Source organism: Drosophila ficusphila, unplaced genomic scaffold (assembly GCF_018152265.1).
Source record: "Drosophila ficusphila isolate 14025-0441.05 unplaced genomic scaffold, ASM1815226v1 contig_791, whole genome shotgun sequence".
In the NCBI taxonomy this organism is placed as follows: Eukaryota; Metazoa; Arthropoda; class Insecta; order Diptera; family Drosophilidae; genus Drosophila; species Drosophila ficusphila.
The window spans coordinates 9,170,742-9,193,419 of NW_025064737.1; the positions used below are offsets into that span (position 1 = coordinate 9,170,742).

A 22,678-nucleotide genomic window follows, 5' to 3' on the forward strand; every position below is an offset into this window, starting at 1 on the left:
GCGTTTTACGACAGACATATACGGAGCGACAGAGAAGGAGAACGAAACAGCGAAAGAGTAAGAGAGAGATAGAGAGAGAGGGAGAGCCACGGGAGCCACAACTCTTTGGCAAGTGAAATTGTATGTAGATTGCATTATATATTGCAATAAAAATAAAAGTAAACACCCCTAAAATTAAAACAACACTTTTGGCCACTTTATGGTTAGTCGCAGTCAGCAGTGGTGGTGCTGGTGGTGGTGTTGTTGTTGTTGGTGGTGCAGAGTGGATCGGAGCATACAAGTGGCTCCAAGTGGTTTAATGCTCGGAATTAACTCAACGGAAAGTTGAAGCCCCGTGTCAGTTGGTTTGACTTTTGTCTGCTCACCATTCTGACTCAGTTTTCTTTTTGCCCTTCGCTTGGTAAAAATAAAGCTATATACTTCCTTAAATTCGAGCATTACTTTCACTACGTTCTCTCCCGTGACCTTCGGCCAACTCATAAATTTAATTACTAAATTAGGACTGCGGAGGCGACAGTGACGGCCATAAAAATAGACACAATTGCCCTGTCGCTTCCGTTCGATTCGAATTGGCCAAAATCGAGACCCATAAAGCTGGCCAGCTCTGAACTTGAAAATCATGCAAGTACCGATGGCTGTTTTATGGCACCTTTTTGCGGCAAGGCTTTCTGGGTTTTTCGAGCAGCGGAATTTTCCCGACATCGCAATTGATCTTTAACCCATTGATGCAGTTGGTCAATCGGTCGCGCCTCTTGTTTGTCCGGCTTTATGGCCAGTGGGCCAAAGTGTTAATTGCCCCGCTCCACTCCAATAAGGTGTTAATACCACGTTTATGGGCATTAAATTGGCCACCAGTTAAAATTCCAGCAAACACGACGAGACACGAGTTATGATGTCGTTAGGCTATTTGATGGCGTCTCAGCTCATCCATCCCCACATATTTGTACCCCGCCATCTGGGAGTGTGATAAAAGAGCGGGGATTTTATGGCGAATTAATTGTCGCAGAACGAGAAATCGCCCGAAAATCTTCCAGAGATTTGTGCTCCGCCTTATTGCATACTATATGCAAATCAGGCGAGAGGTTTTTCTACTTTTAACTTAGCGAAATTGAATCGCAGCCTTACTTAAGCTTACCCCAAAGCCCCTCGCATAAAACCCAGTCAGTCTTTCTAACGCAGGAAAGAAAAAATAAGTGAAATCATCAATTTTGTTTTTCCAGCTCTCTTTTCCGCCGGAAAATTCCCAGCGGGGGATGGAAACTTTGCTACTTTGTGTTTCTATTTCTCGTTCAGAATCTTCTCCATCGCCTCACTCACTTATCCCTCTTTTTCTTCTTTTTTTTTTTTTAAAGCGACTGCCTCATTTACATAAGCATAATTTCCACATAGAATAGTTACATAGCTAAACAGATACAGGCACATACAGACATATATAGGGAGGGATATAACCACCCCTTCGCTGCCCCTGCCGCCCCTTTTTTGGCTCAAAATGCCTGGCAGCCAAAGTCAGCAAAATATTTATTCAAATAGCGTGCGCGTCTCCGGCTCCCTAAAGGTTAATTTCAGTTTCGCTACATCAACGGCCTCCACCCACTCAGCCACCCACACAACCACCCACTTCCGCTGGCTGGCGGAGAAGTTGGCCCAAACAACCCCCGCAGAAACGACAGGCGGTCGCGATAAGCAAAGTCAAAAGCATTCAAGGATAAAGGGAGCAAGAGAGAAAGCAAGAAAGAAAGCGAAGGGGGGAAAAGAGGGGGCGGGGGTGGAAAAGCGGCTCGGAAAAACACGAACCACCCCCAAGGACTTGGGGTAGCCGAGTTTGAAAACACTTTTGCTGACGTTGTCGCTTGCTAAAAACACACATACACAAACACACCCACAGAAACACAAAGGCAAGGACGAAGGACAAAGGGGAAGAAAGAAGGGGAAGGGGAAGGGGGAGGGGTAGCAGTGGGTGGAAGTGGGCGGAAATATCGATCCCTCTTGGGTCGTTGCCTGCACTCAATGAGTTCTCAATTTACTTTTTGCCTTTGTACTCCGCTTGTATATAGATTTTGTATCCTGCGAAATGAGGAGAACGCAAACAATCCCTGCGAGTGGAAAACTCAGATATCGGGATCGAAATCGTTAACCATTAACGCATTCCTGCACAGCGAATGACGACCGCCATGAGTATCTTTCAGATGCGCTGCCCCGCAGACGTTATTAATTGAATTATAAATTTCACATTTTATTATTGTCTCTGCTCAGCTGCAGGTTGCCTGCCTCGAAAAAAAAGACCTGAAACTGAAGACCAAGAGCAAGAAAGACTACGTGATAAGCCTGAAAATGTTAAAATGTCCGCCTGCCTCGAAATATCCCCCTCCTTTCCTTTAATTCCATGGAATTCCCGCTTACTAATATGGTGAGGACCTCAAGCTAATTTTCATTTGGGTGCCGGGGGAAGAAGTTCAATTAATGGTGCACTGTGGGACAGAAAAAGAAAAGCAGTATGCAAAATATAAATGATCTTATACTGCTAGAGATCTTAAGATAATTGAGATCATAGAAATCCAAAAACCATCAATGGATTTCATGAAAAATTATCAATACAACCAATTTTTTCAAACCAATCAAATTTGTTCTTACATGCTGAATCGAAAGACATATAACTGAAAGTTATTTTCAGTAAATATTGTATTTGTTTTTAATTATACAGAATATAATATAAATAAAATAGAAAACATATTTTCATACTTAATGAAAATCGTAAGAAGGTTAATTGCTTTGGAAGTGGAAATAAATCAAAAACTAAATAGTCTGGAAAGTTTATTTTTATGATAGAATTTATCATCTTAAAAGTGCTGTTTCTTAAACAAACCTAAGCAAACTAAATGGTTCAGATCATAAATATTTCTTTATGTAATTCCCACAGTTTTTTTTTTTTTTTTATTTTAAAGTACAATTTTTGGATTCTTATCCACTGTCCGCTGAAGGGAGAAAATACCGAGTTCCCCATCAGAGCGCAGCTCGATTAGCCAACCGAGGGGAAAAGACGAGATAACAAGTCGAACCGGTCCGTTGGTCCGCCAGTCCGTTCGTCCGTCGGTCAGCCAGTCCGACACTCCCCTTCCCCCTCTCCCTTTTCCCCTATCCTCTTTTCCCCTTTCCAACGGACAGACAATGAGAGGAGGAAAAGACATGCGAGTAGAAAGCCACAATCAGAAATTTAATAATGGCTGCACAAAAGACAGCACGAAGCGCGTTGACGTGCACATATTTTATGGGTTTTATACAGGCACTGGCAGCTCAGTTCGGGTATCTGGTATCGGGTATCTGGGTAACTGAGTATTCGAGTATCCGAGTATCTGGGTATCTGGCGGATGCACATGTTACGCCCAGGCGGCAGGGGAGAAAAGGTGAAACGCCGGCAATTGAAGCTGCCGAATGAAGTCATCCAAAAATGGCCACCGGCGGCCTTTACACTCGAGGAGAAAAAAAGAAATTTAAGATCCGGGGAAAGCAGGCGGTCCGTTCACCTGCTCACCCGAGCGACCTGCTGGTCCTTCGAGTCCCCGATCCACAGATCGTTAATATATGGCGGCTATATGGGCAGGAGTCCGAGTTCCAGTCCGATTTCTGCCACCGATAAACCCCGGGCAGCGTGTTTTCCCTCCGTTTCTCGTTTTATTACTTCATAAGTGGAACTTGGCTGCTATTTTCTTGTTGTCGTGCACGATTTCCCTTTGTTCTGGCGAAAGTCGTTAAAAATTGTTATTCCTACTTTTCTTTATTTTTTTTTTTTTTTTTGGATAAGCCACATACGCCGGTTATTTTCGGGATCGGGTTTGGCGTTGGGAAAGTCTGCCAAACAATGGGAATAGAGTTGTAAATGTCAGGACTTTGAAGTGCATTGCTTAATCGGGGAATGCACCTGACTTTCAAGGAGTGCATCTGGCGTCGGTCTGCCACGGCAGTCACTTTCAGACGCCTCCGAAATTAAGGTAGTTCCACCGCCGACTAATTAGCCCACTTGTTCGATTTCTCACGGTCATAAAATGAATTCACTTAAACTTTGAAATGAATTCATTTCATTTAACAGCCACCCAAGTGGTCAAATCCACTCATAAGCGACTTTTTCCACGCTTTTGTGATTTTTGGCAATTGATTTAATGTGTCATTCATAGATTTTTATTGCGTCGTTTTATTGCCGTCTTTAACTTCCGATTTACCACAATTGGCCCGCTTGGACACTGTCCTGGCCAACCAACGCGCCCACCGACCACCACCGCCCACCGCCCACAGCCACGCCCAATGCCGGGCAGTCCTGTGTGGGATCTTAACAGGGAAATCTTGTACTCGCCGTACTTTACTTTATTTATTGCCATTTTTAATACCGCCCGCCTCGGCAGCCTGGACACTTTAACGCCCTGCGCTTGTCGCGAATCAGAATTGGTTGGTCAGGGGCGTTGATCTGGGGAAGGAGAGGGGGTGGGGGGGTGGGAAGAGGGGTAGGGGAGGAGTAGCGGGGGGTGGGGACCAGGGGGCAGACCACTTTATGTTACAATAATGCTCCCCCGACGCTGGGCGCAATCGAATTGTCTCGCCCATAAAAATCAAAAAGGTAATTCGCTCGAACTGGGAAACGGGCTTTGGCTTTTGCCTTTTGCATGGCTTCAATTCGGAGGGCAGTATGCGCCCTTAATTATTTGGATATTTTACTTTATTTAATTTTCACTTACCAGCTTTTTATTGATACAGTTATTTGGGTAGTTATTTAGGGGAGCCAAAACTGAAAGAGAAATAAAAAAATATTAATTTATATCCCGGAAGAGTGGCCATAAATAAAAAACAAAGAGAAAGTTGGTCAAATCAATTACCGCTCTATAACATTTTAATTGTAATTAATGCCTTTAAAAATCACATAGTCCACTTTTTAAATATTTAAAAATATTATTTTGAGCTTGCTATGAACTTATATCGTAAATGCAAACCGATAATTGGCATCTTATTTGGTTTTCTCAAAACCCGATAGAACGTAAATATAAAATGGTAATTTTATTATTAAATCTACCATTTAAAATAAACAAAACAACTAAAAACGAATAAGTTATTAAGAATGCAATTAGTTCTTTTCTAATTACCGTGCCTAATACGGCAAGATTCTATTGCGCAACATCGTCAAACACTTTAGTATATAATAAAATCTGAAATAATGATTATGTCAGCCATCACTCTTCGAAATTGAGATGCAGAACTCACCGCATCGAACGCTTCTTTGAAATGGACGATAAGCCAGGACAAGTATTGCACCCAATCACTTAAAAATTTGTGGACTGCCGAGGGTAATAATAATTATTGAAATGAAATCGTCGAACCCATAAAATCCGTTGAGCGGCCGTCATTAAATATTGGCCCGGAATAAATTTTCGATGCAGTTATAAATATTTTTCGTGTGTGTTTGGACTCACAAAGTAATGAACTTTTCAACATGTAAGAACTCAAAATTTCAGCATTTATGGCCACTGGTCAAAATGTTAAATTGAACGGCATAATTATTTCCGAATGACCCGCACACACTCGCGCACTCGCTCCATTGAATCGGGATTGGTGTTCGGGATTGCAAACTGGATATGGAAAGGGATCGATCGTGAACGGAATCAGGAGATATATCTTCGAGAATGGATAAAGCAGCGGCGGGCAGACAAAAACAGAAACAGAAATTTATTCGACGGAGGCGCGAACGCGACATGCGCATGCGATAACGACTCCGAAATTGTTAGAGAGCAACTAACACTAAAAAATTAAATTCAATATTTTGTTGTTTAGACAAAGCCCCCAGCTGAAACGAAAACGCGAATGCGAACGCGAAGAGAGCCGATCTCCGATCTCCGAGTTCCGATCTCCGAAACCGCCGAACCCGAGCGCCATTAATGGGCCGAGGGGCAAGGGGAGGGGGGGCAAAGGGGGGCAAAGGGGGACGAAGGGGGAGGGCTCCCCACAAAACATTTTTTACATAGTATTATTTTGGGTTTTATGGCCTCGCTGGCAGACAGAAAGAGACACAAACACGCGAACAAGTGAACATTCAAATACGATCCGAGTGAGAAGTTCACTTTTTTTTTGTTTTTTTTTTTTTGCCTTCTGAGAGAAACACAAAGCTCGCCGCCAAAGTTCAAGAAGTATATTTTTCTGTTTTCTGTCTTTTGTCTTGTGTCTTCTGTTTGCCTTTTTACATTCGCGTTGCTTCCCTTAATTTTAATTATAACATGCTGCCTTTGCATCCGTGTGACTGCGACTGCGGCCATTTCAAAAGACACTTACACACATACATTTAAGGAAAAAACTTGTATGACAAACCAGCGAATGTTTGTACACACCATATAGTATCCATACAGTATAGCTCATGGCTTATGGCGAATACTATAATATATGGAGCCAAGTACTCGTGCAGTAGCCATTAAGGCCGCACGAAGGCAAACTTTGCACATCTCGACGGACTTTGCGGTTGGCTGCCAAAGCGACGGCAAGCGTTGCGTGAAAAGTCGCAAGGAAAAGCCACACCGAAATAAATCAATCCTCAGCTCATGTTTCCATATTCTGTGCATCGTTTTCAACATTCAAATAATAATGATCTTGAATACACATATATTTTTTAATGATTCCACACATTAGAATATTTTAAAACCAATATGCAGTGTTGCAAAATCATATCAAATGCAACTACTGATATTTTTCTCGGCAATTTTAGAGCCCTGAAATTTATCACCAGTATTGTTTTAAACTTGAATGTTTAAAATAATTTCCTTGAGTGTCAGCTAAGTTAGTTGTTTGTCCTGAGTTTAGAAAAGAGCTTGGCATCTTTGTAAATAATTCTGATGGTCACTATTTGCATTTCTAATGAATAATTCGTAAAAAAGGTCATTTTAAGTTGACTTGAAATTTACATTTTTGATTTTTTGTAAACAAACTTTGAGACAGTAGATGATGCATTGAAAAAAAATCAAGTAAGTCTTCAACAAAACATTGCAAGGAAGTACATACTTCCTTGCCAATTTAATACATGGAAAAGTAATAGAAGAAACAAGATACAGCTTGCATTCAATTTCAACTACAATTCAACGATGCTGAATCGAAGGCCAGTGGTTTCGAAACAGTTCCCCAGTGAATGGAGCGGAGGAGAAGGATCACGCACTACGCGGCTGCTTGATGGCCCATTCAGCTGGCCAAAAACTCATTTGCATAGGGGCCGGGCATTAATGGCCAGCGTTCTGGCCAATTCATGAAAACCCGCGGCCCGTTCGAGTGGCAAATGGATGGATGGATGGCAGGCCAGTCAGCAGATGGGAAGCTGTCTGCATTAACTTAATCCGAAGGCTAGTTAGTGGGCTCTGTACTGGCTGAAAGAAAGTCAACTACCAGCAAACAGCAAACAGCGCTCTATGACTGTAATTTGCTGGGGGCATCGTAAAAACGTCTTCGGCATCCTGATTCGTGCTCCCAAAACCCGTTTGTCCGGCTCTTGGCCTGCCAATCAAATGCAAACCTGTTTCGCGTCAAGTGCGAAAACAAAAAGCAGCTTTGAAATTGCAACTAAACTGAAAATCAAGTTGAGCTTTAATTAAAAACCTGGAAAATACAATTTAAAAAAAACAACAACCAACCCGTCAGCCGCAGCGGCAGCAACCTGTGCAATTAACTGTGGTAAAATCGGAGGGGCAGGCCGTAAGCAAACAAAATTGTAGAAAAGTCTTGGCCAAGAGTGCTCTGTGTAATTGGCCAGCCAACTGGCAAGTGGCAGAGGCTGAGCCTCAGTCTGTCTTTTGTATTTTGTATTTTGTATCTGTATCTGTTAGTGTAGCTCTGGCTTGTATCGTATCTGCTGGCCGTGAAGTACGGACACTGATCACCGTACCCCCTTTTCACCCCCCTTTTCCCCTCTTTCCCCACCTCTCCGCGATCGACGGCCTTGGGGGCTGATTGCCATATTACCTGCTTTTGGCCCTGGCGCAAACAAACGAGAGGAGCGCGTAACGAGCGGCGGCTCTTCGCGTTTCGAGGAGAAGTAATAAGCGTGTTTCATAAATTGAAAGCTGCCGCTGCCGCTGTCGCTACCGCAAAACAAAACGAACACAACAGCAAAAAAAAATTATTAAGGCAAGCAGAAAAAAAAAAATAATAAGAAAAAACGCCATTTAGATTGCAATCTGGAAAGCGTTCGCCTCAAAAAATGGCCGTCGCACACACGAAACAAAAACTCGGCCATAAAACGCTTCAAAATTGCGGCTCTGAGCCACAAAACAGCAGCAAAAAGAAGACAACAGAAGCAGCACACAAAAAATGCGAGTAATTATTTTTATTAAAGGGAAAAAAAAAGCGAGCTGGCCAACAGTTGCTAACGATGATGACCCCTGGCCCCTTCGCAACTCGCCTTCGGTCACTTTCTGTGCTGGTTTAATTAAGCTGGTCACACTTCGAGGGGGAAAACGAGTCAGAATTTCGAGGGGAAGGGGAATGGAGTAAGTGAACCCCTGTCGAATCTCCTGATTTCAAATTCGGCTAAAAAAAGGTAATTGGATGGAAGCTGTTATTGAAGACTTGGTTTTCATCCACTTTTCAGTTGGGAAAATCGATTTTGTCTGTCAGGAAAGCTAGATATTACAGTACCGAAAGTATATCTTGACGTTAGAAAACCCTAACAATAGTACATTTCGTCTTTAATAATTATTAAAGTATATATTACTTTTGTAATATCAAAAATAAGTTATTTTTCCCTTGTTAATTGTTCTTGTAACACAGTATTCAACTTTCATTTAAAAGTACAATCAGTAATCTTGTGACATCCACCATTTTCCCCTTAAATGATATATGGAACAACATATTCCATTTATCAAACCCATTTCCTTTAATTATTGATTTACACAATAACACGATTGCATTGTTTGGCTTGATTAGCAACCCCAGTGAAAATGCGAGGGGATGGCTGCTCTTAAGACCCTAGATTAGCCAAAAGTCATGGCAAACTACACGACATCAAATAAATGCCAAAAACAAATATCAATCGGGAAAATGCGGTCGATGGCTCAATCTCCGCTGGGCAAAGCGGCCAAATAATTACCCATTCAGTGCGCATAGGGGGAAAAACTGCGAAACTATGTGGAATATGCAACTGAAACAACAACCAATGGCAGCAATGTCGAAAGGAAGTTGAAAGCGAACCGAGTTGAGAGGAACAGTAGAAATAGCAGTTTTTCATCCATCATAAATAATGTTAAGCGCCACGGCTGAGGGAAAAACATGCACGGTCCATTAACTTTTTGCAGAGTGGTGCGAGGAGTGGTTCGCCAAGAGGTTCGCAGAGCGGTGCGATGGGGATTCTGACATCCACGTCATCACACAGAGAACAAAACCAACCAAACAAAAATTCAATAAGAGAAAAAATAGATAAAACAGAAACCAATTATAAGAAAAGTAAACTGAATCTGTTCTTTTTAATTAAAATTTCTTATAATTTCATCAAGCTAAAAATGTCTTTTTATAATAGTATTTTCTTTTTTGAATAAAACATTTTAAAATGTTGTAACCGTGTTTATATGTAGCATTTTCTTAGAGTGCAACCAAACGACCTCGACACCAAAAACCACCGCACAACCATCGATGGGCTGACATTTTGAAAGCTGTGCGAGATTTGCGGCCGGGGGAAATGTGCCGCAGAGAAAAGGCCAGAGGAAAAACTAGTTGGAAATTGAGTTTTTACTTTTCGGCAACATTTTCACGGACTCCACACTCGGGTGCGATTGTGAGTGCGATTGCCAGTGTGCGTGAGTGTTGGGGCAAAGGTTGGGCTAAGGTTAAGTGGGTTCAGATTGGAGCCGAAATACGACTTTTGGCAAGCGTTTCTGCTCTGCTGCCCGACTACTGGCGAGCAATTTCTTTTATTATTCATATTATTTTAATTACGCTCGCCCGCTGCGATGCTTCCTTTTAATCTTAAGTGCCAATAAAATTAATTGTGAAGCGGTTAAGACGCCTAGGATTGTGCATTTAGTTACAAAGCCCGGACCCATTAAAACTGCATCAAACAGTGTGATTCACACGGCGATCGAGTCAAGTTCGTATTGTCTAAAGGTTAAGTGCACTGCCGAGTTTTGGACTCTACGGAGAATAATATAATTGGAATGCAAAGGAGGGGATTTTTATAATTAGCTGCAAAATATACCCAACCGATCGACTTTAGCTATAAGGTTTTCGCAGTCTTTTGCCGACGGATAAGTTTACTTTTGTTAAAACAATATTTATAAGACTTTTAAGTTATAAATAATAATCCCAAAAGTTGATGATAAAGCAGGCATTATAAGAGGAAAAAGTAATGATAAATTTAAAACTATTATTTTTTAATTAGCTTTAAATAATGAATAACATTTTGCTTTTCAGCAAATTTCATCAAAAAGTGATCGGGAAATTGTGCGTGATATATGTATAACACATTTAATACATTTTTTAATCAACCTATTAACCATTTATGAACAATTAAAATTTAAAACAACATCTTTGCGTAACAGTAAACAAATGGTATCAACTAATATTTTTAAAGAAAGCAAAGATAAGGAAATGGTGTGCGGCGTTCATTGTTTAATGAACTAAACAAAGTGTCTTTATCTTTACATTTTAATTTGGCCAAGAGAATTTTCCCTAAAATGTATTCAGGCCGGAAAAGTGCAGCAGCTGCATTGAAAACAAAAACAAAGAAACGCAAAAGTCACGCAGAGCCAGCGCTGCCACCGTCAACGTCGACGTCGCAGCAGCCGCCATGAGTGAGCGGCAAAGTCACCACACCGGAACTCACCTCGGCCAGCCATAATGAACAAAGCGAGTGCGAGCGAGGCAGCAATGCGGCGATCACCGCGTGAGAGCGAGAGGCAAGACCAATGGCGGCCGCATGGCGCCGAGAAAGAGCACAGCCCACTCTGCGAGAGCGAGAGGGAGATAGTGCAGAATATGCACTGCGCGAAATGGTTAAGAAGCGCAATAAAAAATAAACGCTTTTTAAGGGGGGGTAAGGTTTTTAAAAATTTTTTTTTACAATTTTTTTTTAATATTTTTTTCTGAATGACCAATGTGTTGCGAACATTGTGTAAAAATTTTGAGTAAATTAAAGTCAAACTAACAGAGTTACAGCGTTTTAAACAACTGTATTTGGACGTATTTGGGCGTATTTTCACGTATAAAAATACTTTGAATCGATTTTGCCGAAGACGTTATTTTGAAAGTCGGTGAACATCAGAACTCAAAATCTACTGAACCGATCCTTTTCAAATTTTTAACACAAATTCTCAACATAAATACGCAGGTAATCAGGAAGAGTTTTTTTTAATTTTTAATTTTTTTCTATTTTTAAAAAATAAATTAACAGCGATTTTTTAAGCTAAAATCGCACTTTTCACTTTCAAGTGCTCCCAAAAATAGACAAAAAATAAATTTAAAAAAAACTCTTCCTGATTACCTCGGGAAATTCATTATCTTTACAACGCATATCACATTTTATTTTTAAGATGATCCGTTAACGCCCTATGATGTTCACCGCAAAACAACTTTTTCTTAAGGCGCTTCGGAAGATTAACCGCCACAGGCTTATTTCTTAATATTTTTTAATACTTTTTTTTTCTAATACTCTTCAAAAGTTAAACAATAACATGTAATTAAGCTCAATAAAATAAACTTACTCATTTCGCCGCAAAAAAAGATCAAACATGGCCCTTTTTTTTGCCTTTAAAACCTTACCCCCCCCTTAATTGCTGCCGATGAATCAGCGGCGAAATGTCAAAGCAAAATAAAGGCAAACAATGCCAAAAATGCACAATCAAATCAGAGCCCCACGCCTAGTGAAATTATTGCTAATATAAAAATATTTTGTTGGCTCGTAAAAACCCCAAGCGAGGGTGTGGTGGGTAGCGAAGAGGGGAAGCGGGGGAAACCCTGTCTATACCGCCAAAACGCAAATACAATATTTTAAGGTCTAATTTTTTGACGAGTTTTTAAACGATTGTAAAACTCTTTCCCCACACACAACAGGCTTTCCTCGCTTTTACGATTGCGAGGGCCATTCATGTGTTTTGGGCGAGTGAATTATGGGCCAGTCGCGAGATAGCTCCGCCGAAGACCCCGAAGTCCCCAGTTCGGGATGGTATATGGTATTTGGTATTATGGCATAGCCATAGTATCGTTTGTGGCCTTTTACGGCCGAAGTCAGTGTGACAATGCCGGCTAAGCTGCGTGGCGTTTATAACGTGAGTTATGACACCTCGGCCAGCCAGTCTGGCAGACAAACTATTAACAATGCCAAATTAATTGCAGAACAATAAAAGCTGCACTGAATACTGCATAGAAATGAGCGGTTGCGATTACGATTGCGAACAGGAAAACGATTCCGCATGGAATCCGCATCGTCAGGTAGCCCTCGTAAAAATGCCAATTACAAAAATCACAACAAATCATAAAAGTTTTTTAATTGCACACCGCCCGAGCGGCGGGCTTTTGGCATTTGCCATCAATCAGCAATCCGTCGGGCAATCAATCAATCAATCTGCACGAGAGCCGCAAAGTTTATTTAATAAGCAATTCGAGGCGAATAAATTCGAGTGAGTGTATGGCGGCGGAGGGGGGGAAAACAATGCTCGGAACATGTACATTTATAGGACCTATTCAGCGATTCGATTGCGAGCAATCGAGGTGCTAACAAGGTTCTTTATGCCTGCGCCCATAAATACCATAAATACACTTGTTCTACGCTCTGCGCTCCCCCGCTCGCATGCACGAACATATTGTAAAACAATTATCACCTGTTGCAAATTATTCGGATTTTATGCCCGCCGCGTAATATCAGTGGCTGCTACGCTCCAACGTCCGCTCCTCATACCGCTCACCCAGTCGCCCAGTCGCTCATAAATACTGCAGAGACATCATAAAAATGTTTGAAGCACCGCCGACAACAACAACAACAAATCCAACAGCAATAGCAACAACAACAACAGCGAGCCCCATAAATCCTGATTATGGTCTCTGGATTTATTGCACGTGGCGGGCTGCCCAAAACGCCGAGCGCCCTTTTGCAGCGGGGAGTTCGGTGGAGCTGGACATTTGTAGCTACAAATGCTCCCCTCGCTCCCCTTTAACCCCGCTCCAGAATGCATTGGAATCAAATCAAAAAGCTGAACGTGGAAAATACATTCTATATTGGCTATTAGTTATATTTTATTTGGGGTATGTTCTATTTACTTTGAAAATATCAGGAAGTGCTTGATATTTATTTTTTAAATACTAAATAAAGATAATGTTTTCCCTTGTAAATGTGCCAAAATAAAAGCTTTACAAACAATCAATAAACCGTATTTACCATCCTCCAACGCAACCAATTATTGACTGCAAATGAATATTGCATTTTCATTGCAGCCATATCCACGGTAAACAAATGCGTTTCTTTCTCCAACTCTTGTAAATAAAGTCGGACATTGTTTATGGAAACATTTCTGGCCAAATAAACAAGAACGGGTCGCTGAATGCAAACGAACCGATTTAATGTCTCTGGCGTTTTGACCAAAGCGTTTCGTGTTTATTTGGCTGCCGGCAGTTTGTTCACCTCCCAAGCGGCTTCTGAATGGCATGAGGAAAAAGGCAAAAAAAAAATGCACAATTGCGCTGAAAAGCCAAAGAGATGCAGACGAAAGACCATTGGCCATTTGCATGGAACGCTGACTAATCAGCCGGCCAACTGGGGCCAAATAAAAAGTGACACTTTTATAGGGCACTTCGGAATGCGCCGCGGGTCGTCCAAACACCATGGACCATGGTCCATACTATACTATATGGACTGGCCACTATGCTATAGTATACTCTATGGTCTATGGTCGAGCATAACCAGTCGCATTTGCATATGCCTCCGTACTCGTGGATGCATCAGCTTCATTTGCATATGCGGCTATAGAATTTGTGCCTCTGACAGATGCAGGTTCCAACATCCACGGCTAACGAGGCGGGGACAACATGTAAAGGCGTTTTATGGATCCGCATAGTTAGTGACTTGAAAATACAACACAGAAAAAAAATCTAGAACGGCCACCCGGCAAACTGTACGATATCCAGTGTAACTAATGGATGCGTGAATATCCAAAAAGGAGAGGTTAAAATTAGGGCACGGCCTGCACGCGCACCAAATCAAAATATGTATTTGTGTATTTATACAACAGAAATGTCAAGCCCGCCCCCGTTCAAGATTTTGCTCCCCGTCGAGCTCTATTTGCGTCCAGTTAACGCGACCGGGTCATAAAAATAAAGCCGTCCGTGCGTCGGACCAAAAACGGTACAATTCTCGAGCCGAGATTCAAATTTTCCGTTTAGCATCCCAGTTGCCAGTTCAGTTTCCCCCGCCGACACAATTCGTTTTATGATTTTATTGCATTTACGCATATTGCCCTCTGTTGTCGATGTCGACGTCGATGCTCAACTGATTTATGATGGCGACGGTTGGACGAACCAAGAACCGAACAGCCAAAGAAACCCTTTTCGCCCTTAGTCATTTTCCATCCCAAAAATATATCCGAAATGCTCGGCATATTCAAAACTCAAACAAAGGCAAAGAGACCGTGAACAATGAAATTAGAGCAACACATTGAGGGTGACTGGCGAGATAGGAACTCGGGATCCCGAGATACTGTACACAAAAGGATTGTTTGCTTATGTAACTTTCTAAAATATTCCCCCACTGCTCTCTGTTCCCTCCGCCGGAGGCAGTTTCAGTTGTAAATTACACTGCCCGGCGAGTGGAAGTCTTCAGGGGAAGATGGCTCTTGCCAGATAAGTTGAAGAAGATATAAATTCCTTTTAAAATAATAATCTTGATAAAAATGATTTGCCAAACTTATTTTTAAAACCATAAAAACCTTTATAATAAAAATGATTTTAACTAATCAAAATTGCAATTAAATAGATCTTATTTGTCTGAAAGCTCAGTTAGTTGATTTTATTTTAAAACAATTATTTATTTGTACTCATTAAAATAGTTAATATAAATGATAGCTGATATTATTTCTATAATTTCTACTTTATCAGTTATTTCTCTCTTATTTATCTCACAAACTAGTTTGGAAATCTTAGCATTCCTTACCAAGTTTTGTAAACAGATTTTTATTTACAACTTTGGAGTAGTTGTTATTGAATTTAGCATAAAATTCTTGGTTTTATAGCAAGCGCAAAACCCCCACACTCATCGTATTTTTTATTATTTTTTGTTCACTTCTGATTCGGATGAGCTCAGCAAAACTAAGTGCCAACTAATAACTACAAAAACTTCAAACTCCTATCCAACCGATGGCATGAAAAAGTTTAAAAAAGAACAGTAAGATAACGAAATATAAAACCACCTCGACAACAACAGAAGAGGAGATGGAGATTTGAGCTGACCGAGAGGACCGGCAAAGAGGCATAAAAAATTCAACGAAAAGACTGGACACGATGCCATGGGGATGGGTTAGTATGTTATAGGATGGTATGGGATGGTTTGGTATGGTATGTGGCTGGGGCATTTGGAATGGAGTGGCTGCCCAACCTTCATGCCTATAAATCCATCGAAATAATGGATCGGATAAGAGGCGCGCATTCGAGATGAGTTCCAGTCGCGCCGTCAAGTGGGTTGAGTGCCCACACGATGGCCATTCCCATTCCCAATCCCATTCCCATTCCCGAGATACAGATACAAATGCAGACGGACGACGGATGGTTAAATGGACAGATGGAAAGATGGAGCGATGGAGCGATGGAGCGATGGCGAAGCTGGCTGGAAACTGAGACTAAGACCCCGTTCCCAATCTTTGCTGAGCCACCGCAACGAATCGAGAAGCGGGGGGAGTAAATGGGGGCAGGCAGTGCGGTATCTGGCATTTGTATCTGTATCTCTCGGATACACTTGGCTTGGCCCCGGTTCAACGTACGCTCCCCGTGTGCAACGGCCAGCGGAAGTGGCTGACAGACCAGGGGGAGAAATGGCAACAACTATGGCGCATCGAAAGTGGCCTTTAACCCCCTGCCCGACTTTTTTTCGACCATATGCCGCCATCCCAATTTCGAACCCCGAAACGCCTGAAATCCTTGAAACCACCACCCAAAAAACCCGAAACCCCAAGTAAACCTCATTTTCGGGCCTCATCAAAAATTCCAAATACGTTTCAAATTTAATATGTGCATTTATCCCGGCCGCCGGCTCGCAGTTTCTCCTCACTGATTGCGAGCGGTGTTCGCCACTCCTTTGCGCTCCTTTATGGGGCTTAAATATGTATAACCCCAGGGCTCCGTACGTGTCTGCATTTGTGTTTGTATCTACATGTGTATGTGTAATATTTCGACTAAAAATTCACGCCCTGCGTTATTCTATCAACACCTCCGCACCTCGGCATTGTTGTTGTAGTGCTTTTCCCCCTTTCCGCGACTCCAAAAAAAGCGATGGCGGACCGGCATACGAAATGAGATTTGTGGCAGCCAACAGGCAACACGAAGTTATTGGAGTTTGGGCCCCAGGATTTGCTGGCGGGGGTCTCGCGGAGCGACGGGGATTACGTCTAATTCCCGGATCGGGCTCACGTGTCAGCGGCGTGGCTGTACCCGAATGCATAAATACATATTTGATATACACATCATATGCGCCCCGAGCTCGGTTCTGCGAGCACTTTGTTATTCATGCTCGTTAACTAACCAGCTCGCCTCTTCAGGTGCATTTCAAAAACTCATTATATCACTAGCGTGCAGGTTGTATTTCAAGTGATTCATGGAACGCATTTAATAAGATTTAAAACTTAAAAAACTGATTGTTTATTAATAGGTAGTATAACTTGATCTTAAGTTGTTCCGCCTGATTCAAATTAATAACCAGCTTATAATAAATTGCCACATAATTAACTAACACCTAAATACAAAACAAATAAAAATTGCTAATAAATAATAAAATGTTTTAACGCCCAAATAAAAATTGTTAATAAATTATAAAATGATTTTACGTTCAAATTAAAACGATATAAAAAGTAGATAATGTTGATGGTTATACTAATTTCCTCTGCATGTTAATGAAATAGTTTATGTTGGTTAATGTAATATATAAACAAGATGTAATATATAAACCGAAAAAGATTTATCACTTAACTCTCATGAAAACAATTGCTTTTGAACTAAAGTGGTGGAAGCTAACTAAAAAACAAACTTTTAATGTTCAAATCCCACAGTGAAATTACTTTAAACCATTTTCCCAGGCTCCTATCCTTATTATCCTAAAAATATTTATAGTTTTGTGGGTGGGTGGCCAACTTGAGATAAAGTTTTCCCGATCACATGGCTCAGTAAAATATGTGCGAATGCAGATGAGTCTTGATTTCAATATTGTTTCCCGCCAACGGCAAAGCAAAACATGACATTTTGAGTGCCGCCGGCGAGCGAAAGCCGAACAAAGGCCGAAAAAAGAAACAGAATTATAGTTCGTGTAATGAAGTTATTACGAGTCTTAATGTTGAAATTTATGCGCGGCCATTAAAAATCGAAAGACACGTTTTTCGAATATTTTAGCTTTGGCCGTCGCTGTTGCCGTCGCATAAATTAGGCGACGTGACTTGTTTGCGCCGTCCGATAACGAACCCGCTCCGATTCCCCCTTCCCCCTCTCAGGCAGTTCCCCTCCCCTTTTCTCGGGGGAGTGGCCCGATATCGGCCATAATAACGCCGGATCTCGAGCTGAATTTACAATGCAAATTCGCAGTTCGCGGGACTCAATCGAAGTGCGCGCAAAATGGAGTCCAAGAAGATGACACGATCGAATTGCAGTCGCGAAATTCTCGTGGAGCCATTTGTGCAGGCTTCGAAGAGGTGAACTTTGTTGCAGGTTGGCGAAACATATTAATTGCATTTTATTGGCCCTGCGATTCCCAATTCCCCTTTCCCGATTCCCCATTCGCGATTCCAACTGCGGCTGTTTGCAATTTAATAACGCGCATTAAAATCACAGATTTATGGCTACACGCAATCCGATTTCACGACTGCGACTGCAATGGCTTGGGTTGGCTTGGCTTGGCTTGGCCTGAAAACCGCATATTCACTTGGCTCGAAGCGCTTTTGGCCCTCTTCAGCATGCATATGGATGAGATGGGTTTCCAGCGCTTTTCCGGCTTCAGTTACCCATCCGCTTTTCCCACCGAGCAGCTGCTTTTTGGGGGGTTAGAGAGGCCATTAAACAAACGCCGAGATAATTAAAATATCTGAAAGGCCTTCGTCTTCGGGAAATTCCTCGCTGCAAAACGGCGATTTGGCTGAATTTCATTAAACATTTTAATTGCCGCCATTTTGTGCCGGGCAACTTTTGTTTCAAATTATTCGCATTCCAGTTGCGATTTTCCCCCGCTCCCGAAAATGAAATACAATTTCGAAACCCTTTTTTGCCTGGGCGAGCATTCCCTTTACGTAATCACTTTGGCACGCAAACCCAACCATCTAAACACCCAACCACCCTCCATTCACCATTCCACCAGTCCGATTTCAATTCCGATACCCAACAGCAAATATTCTGGGCAGCCGGCAAACACGCAATTTTAAAACAAGGCTCACGCATCTCCCGACCACACGGACACACCCCCATCGCCAGGGGTTCAGTTCGTCCTGCCGGAAAGGAGGTTACCACTCGAGTGCGAAATGGCCCAAGGACTCCCCACTCCACTCCACTCCACACCTTCCATTCCATTCCATCCATCCATCCCTCCGCCATCCTGATTTCGCTGCCGCGCTCCCCGGGATTCGATTGCGTAACTTTTCGTCGTCGGCGTAAATGTGTAATTTCCCCAGCCGCCGCACTCTAAATTTAGTTAATGAACATTGTCGTCGCTGCGCTGCAGGAAACCCGGAAAAGTCCCTGTCCCTGGACCCAAAACGAAAACTGAAAGTCTGGAAACAGCCCCCTCTGAAAAACTCTGCCATGGATACACACACACCACACCACACACACACAAGCACACTCCAAGTGACATGGAAAGACTCACGCACGCACATTTTTGAAAGTAAACAAAATTAGACATGATTATGTTTGTGCCGGGAGACATAAAATAAATTGGCTCCCAACTAATCCCGGCGTGCACGTGGAGCAGCCTTCCTTGGGTTTTGGGTTCTTGGTTCTACGAGGATGTACATATATGTACATCCAAATGGAGGGCAAAAGTTTCCTGCCAACTTCGAAATCAAGATACAAATAAGTTGCAAAATCAGAAAGAAGAACAAAGCAAATAAAATTCAAGTTCAGAAGAGTAGATTATAGCTTGCGCTCCTTTTTATTTGAAATTTTTCTTATACTTGCCATTTTCTTTTTCAGAAACACTTATTTATATAATTATGTATGTATATACATTGATAAATAACATTATAAACGTTTGTACTGGTTTATACCGAAATCAAACTTATAAAATAAAAAAAAAATAAGTTAACCATAAACAATTATTTTATTAACACTATTAATGTTTTTATAAGAAAATCATTGATTGCGTTTATAACTAAAATGAATCGGAGTAACAAAATGAATTACTACAATCATTAAGTCTTTAAATTAATTTAATGAGGCAAAATTAGAGCCATGAAATGGACGATCTAATAAAATTAAATGGTGAGCTTTAAATATGGCAATGCGAATTGCCGTTAAGTTTTTAAGTGTCTCTTGAAATTCAAAAATAAAATATGGAAAATAAATTGAACCTCCTACAAAGCTCTCTTTTATTTAAACAGATATTTTTCGGCATTTAAATTGAGAGCGACAAACTTCAAATGTGCAAAGGTGTGTGCCACTTGCCCATTTGTATATATGTATCTATAAATAAAAATAAATATTCATAAGTGCAAATATTTTGGCTTTTTCGGAACCCATCTGGCTGAGAAGAAGAGCCAATTTAATTTGGGACAGCAACGGGAAAACATCGGATGGCACAAAAATAAGTGTCGATAATATTAAAATGCTTCTCAATGTCGATGGCTGTTCCTCAGTGGCGGAGCTGGAATTTCGTTTGGGAGGGTGTTTTCCTGAATAGACATTTTCCATTACATTTTCCCGAGTAAGCGAACCCCCCAATCCCCCCGTGGATCCGCATATGATGTGCCATATGGGGCCAGTTCCCGGCGGAAGTTGCATTCAGACAGACTGCCAGCCAAATGTGGAGCAAATGCTGGCGATTCTGTCACTTCCACGGAACTGAGAAACTTGCGGCGGCCGCCTTTTCCCTGGGAATTTTGTTGGCGGCAAATGGAAATATTCGCGATCGCCAAGCAGACTTGCTAAGTTGCTACGCTCGAGAACTTCTCGGAAGAAGAATTTCATTTGTACTACGTGTACTGCCAGTCAAGGCTGCCAATTCAGATTTTTTCAAGATAAAAATTTTTTAAAATTTGCAGAAAAAATATAGTATGTATTTTAAAAAAGTGGTTGACATATTCCTCTTTTAAAAAAAATAAAAATAATAATGCAAATATTATACATTATAAGATATGTTTGGTCTATGATAATTGAAATTGAATAAAAAGATAATACTAATATTTATTAATAATTGAGGAGATAAAACTTTTATGCAGACAAGGTTTTACGACCTAACCTAACCTTTACAGCTATTGGCAAACAAAAAAGAATAAAAACGTAGTATAAATCATCTGAAATTATAGAGACTTTTCAGCTTTCTTTCAGTCAGAAACATTTCCCATTTTGGCACCTCTGCTGGCAGTTTCCCTTTTCACGCTCGCTTCCATTCTGAGTCTTGTAGCTACATGCTTGGGTGACTCCGGCTTCCTTCCTCCGCAGAAACACGATTTCAAAGGCATTTCAATGGGACAACACGTCCCGCGGGGACCAACGAGGCAGCTCTTGAACAATTGCACTCGAAAGTGTCCATAGATAAAACCCGACAACTGGCAATAAGGGAATGGGCATTTCTTGTCGTCAAGCGACGATGACTCCACCCCCGCCAGTCATCTGCCTCCAATTTATATTTGTATTCCATCTGCCTTCTATTTTAACGCACAAATTGAACAGTTCTGTGTTATCATCTAAAAATGAAGAGCATCAAAAATTAAGAACTGGAATTTCCATATTGCTTGAAGGTCCGCCGCAGGTTAAATAATTTTTATTAATATTTACGAGGTCACTGGATTATCTTCCACTTGTTAGACTCCGGATGAAAATAATTGACTCGCTTAGGAAAATCCCAATTTAATCTATGAAGAGATTTACTCAAAAACTTTGGCCCTTTAATGGGCCATAATTTTTTTCCTAATTATAATATGAACATGTTATTACGAAATAACATGACACTGATTACTTAATTTTGAAAGAAACTAATAAACATAAATTGAAATTGGCATAGAAACATTACTTTTGGAATTTGGCTTCCATTTTGTAATTAAAATAATCAAAATTTCGTGTGAACACTTTTCATAAAAATGTGATGAAATGCCTACTTATTGAATAATAATACTAATAATGAATTCGGTTATTAAGTATACGTTTTCTTTAAAAAGTTGTAATTATAACTTTTTATGAAACACAGCGCTCTCTGTCGCCGATTCGGCGCACTAAAGAGGACAACTCCCTGTACACGAACCTTAGCATGCACGCAGCTCCCCTGGCGGGGAAGTCCCGAACTACCAGCTTAACTGCCTTTTCAACCCAACAAACATTCACGCGAAGAGAGATTCCGTTCACTTGGTTATCTGCTAATATAAGAAAACGCATCTTATACGCACGCTCCGAGAGCAAAGACAACCGGTTTTGAATACACTGTGAGATAGAAACCTTTCTTTGTTGTGAAGGCATTTTCATGACCAGGAATTCAACAAATCTAGAAATGTTCAAATGGTTTTCATTTTCATACAATTAACTATTATTACAATTGACCCAAAAAACTATTATCCAATTATTAATAAACTCCAACAACATTAATTGTTTTTGCTCTGCTTCCATTCTTATTGGTTGTTTCTGACTTTTTTTATTGAGATAAGCAGCACAACAGCTAACCCCTATGACATTGCCATTAAATGAATTGCGCAATCACTCATATAAATATAAATTGCTGATTCGAAAATTTATAACATAATTCAGTTGCTGCTGTTGCTAAACAATATAAATGTCAAGTCAACTAATTACGGGATCATAAGTTTAACAAAGATTATGAAATATTATCAGTTACTTCAACATGAACGTACATCACGTATACGCAACGTGTTTCAGGGGTTTCTAATTCTTGTAAGGCATAATAAGCAAAGACAAAATTTTCAAGATATTATAAAATAATTAAATTTAATAATGCTGTGAACTAATTATTAACTTGAAAAAATACTCTTTTTCCCTACGTTTTCCTCAGTGTGGATTAAGCAATGATACTTGCCTCTCTTTTCCCCTTACAGACTCCCTATCCCTCTCTTACTCTCTCTTTTCTCCATCTCACTCACTCTCTTGGCCCAACCCAGTGGCTGAGCGGTACACACACCCCTGAAGAAGGTAGGCAGTCTTGGCTTGAAGCGGACGACCATCATGGCCGCCTTCGCTCGCGTGAGAGATTGGTCGTTATGGCCGACGCGCCGCTTAGCGAGTTGTATACTATTTTATAGTACGCATGTCGGGGGAGGGACCCAAACTTAAAACCCGC

At 41.1% G+C, this 22,678-nt stretch overlaps 1 long non-coding RNA gene across 4 annotated transcripts in view; it reads right to left on the minus strand.

The window, feature by feature from the left end:
* Positions 1-22,678, minus strand: part of LOC108097598 — a 41,990-nt gene that overhangs the window by 3,172 nt on the left and 16,140 nt on the right. For 3 of the 4 annotated variants that reach the window (XR_001771801.2, XR_001771798.1, XR_001771800.1), the window contains exon 2: positions 4,725-4,774. This is a non-coding gene — a long non-coding RNA (uncharacterized LOC108097598). Of the gene's footprint in view, positions 1-4,724; positions 4,775-5,244; positions 5,756-22,678 lie in introns of those variants that run through there. The other variant, XR_001771799.1, reaches the window with a different exon arrangement.